General features: G+C 34.2%; 1 long non-coding RNA gene across 1 annotated transcript; it reads right to left on the bottom strand.

Moving 5' to 3' along the window:
• Positions 1–795: 795 nt before the first annotated feature.
• On the bottom strand, positions 796–1418 carry LOC106294156. Its single transcript, XR_001260753.1, has 3 exons — positions 1351–1418; positions 970–1254; positions 796–880 (listed from the first exon to the last, which is right to left on the bottom strand). It is a non-coding gene; the product is annotated as an uncharacterized LOC106294156 (long non-coding RNA).
• Between the last annotated feature and the right edge of the window lie 887 nt (positions 1419–2305).

The following is a 2305-nucleotide window of genomic DNA, read 5'->3' as shown; positions in this document are numbered from 1 at the left end:
TAATTTTTAAAAATCTTGCAAATCACTAGCATATTAAATTTATTTTAGTATAACTTATTTGGTTAGTTTCTATGAAGATCTTGACTGTAACTGACTATAATAATATTTGTCAAAACATAAAATCATAGTGTTGATTTATATTAAAAATATTAATGGATAAATATATTTGTTTATTTCTTTTGATTGATTAAAACTAATTTGAAACTCATAAATAAATTATGGCTTGGGGATCTCACTTTGTTCTCATAGTTAACATATTTCAGAGAGAGCTGTGTAAATTTCCAATCATGTTTTCATATTGGAATTATTTTCTAGTATATCCGATATTTTCTGGTGTGATACATTTTTTGTCTATTCGGATTTTGTCTTCGGCTTGTATGATTTACTTTTCATCGCATATGTTTTTCGTTTTCCTTCAGTGTTATTTTTCATTAATTTCAAATCCTATATTTCTTGTTTTGCTCCTTGTTCATGCGGATTATGCGATTTTTTGATTTGAATATTATAAAAGAAAATACATTTGACATTGATTTCTAATTTATTTTGAAAATACGCTTTTGATGTTTTATTTTGAAGAGTATATTTAATTTTTGTGTTCTTGCAAGTTAAAATCGTGTATTCTTTATTTTATATTTTATTTTAGTTAATTCGCTTTATTAAATTTAAGCAACAGGAGGTGCGTAACTCTGTGCTGGATATGCCTGTTTTCACAAAAAAAAAAACTGATTCCATTAGAACCTCGTGGTTAGGCTAGGAGTTCTAAACATTTACTATGAACATTGGTTACCTGAGCAGGATATACGCCATAAGCAGCAGCTTGTGGGCCGGGTGCTGGTGCTTGTGGAGCAGTATAACCAGCGGGATATGCACCATACGCAGCCTAAAACGTGCATAATGTGAACCATTAGAAGAGTAAAAACATATACACTAAGGAAGTAGATGATTTGGTTTTTTTTTTTAATAAAATACCTGCTGGCCATAGGCGGGGTTCCATTGCTGTGGTTATGCAGGAGCGGCTTGTGCTTGTGGACAAGCCTGAGGCTGTGCAGCGTATCCACCAGACCACTGAGCTTGTGCAGACACTGGCTGAGCAGGAAGAGTTCTGTTGTAAGTTTTCGCCATTTTAGTCCTATCAGAAGATAGAAAGTCATCTGCGCTACGCTTTCTCAGCTCTGACGTGCTCCGACGAAAGAGTTTAGCGTGTTGATCTTCTGCCTTTTTGATGGTCTTGACATCTCCAAAAAGGCCCAAGAACTGCAAAGCCATACACACATTTAGTACTAAACCCAGTAAAATAGATACTTAGAAGCTTTTAGAAGAAAAGATTGGTCTTCTTTCTATTCCTGTTACCTCTATATATATCAACGATAGCTCTTCTCTCTCAGTGGAACTTGCAACGTTCTTGGCATCTGAATTTTTCGCAAATTTAGGGCTCTAAATTTTTTTTCAAGAGGCTTATGTCTATATAGTTTTCTTCAAAATTTTTAGGAGCTTGTTGCAAATATTTCACTTAGCATGGTCCAGGACCGGCCCTGCACAAAGAGAAGAGGCTGGAAAGCAAAATGATCAATAACCTTTATAAATTAATACTCGATAAATTAATAATTTCTATAGATTAATAAATTTCACTGGTCCCAATTTGTCCAGTTCAAAATATGACATAAATAGATAAAATTTATATATATAAAAAAATGTTTGTCTCCCTCCTATTGCGCCACGTCATAAAGTCATTGATTGTGAAACATATGTAAAGAATGAAACTTTGGAAACAAGAAGGAAAAGAAGGAGCGTACCGTGAGTTTCTGGATGCTACTGACTTCGCTTTGGTTGGAGGCGATATCAACGGTGACGGTTCATTTCGCCGCAACCGTAATTCAATAACATTCAAGAGTTTAAAATTATTGGCGATGAGTTTTGCAGAGTATGAAGAGGCAGAGGGAAGAGGATGATGAACAACAACACTGAAGAGGTTAAAAAAGAAAATCGAGCCAATTAATAAAAATATTTCACAGTTTAAGCGGTGGCGAGTAAATCAGATCGGTTTCTCAATTCCGCTATGACTCGATTAAGAGAGAAATATAGTTTTTTTGTCCAAAGAAATATAGATATTATCAAAGCAAAGATTGCTCCGAACGAATCATAAGAAGATAAGGGAAGCAATCAAAGGTTTTTATTTCATTTTTAATTAGTTATTTGGAGTTAACATGAATGGCAGTGTCATACACGCGCAGAGACATGCGTGTTGGTGAGATATGAGATACATATTTTAAACTTAAAAGGGAAATAGACAGGAAGCAATGCGTTC

Source organism: Brassica oleracea, chromosome C5, assembly GCF_000695525.1.
Source record: "Brassica oleracea var. oleracea cultivar TO1000 chromosome C5, BOL, whole genome shotgun sequence".
Classification (NCBI taxonomy): Eukaryota; Viridiplantae; Streptophyta; class Magnoliopsida; order Brassicales; family Brassicaceae; genus Brassica; species Brassica oleracea.
Note: the sequence above shows the minus strand (reverse complement) of the source record. Positions and strands in the feature narration are given on the sequence as shown.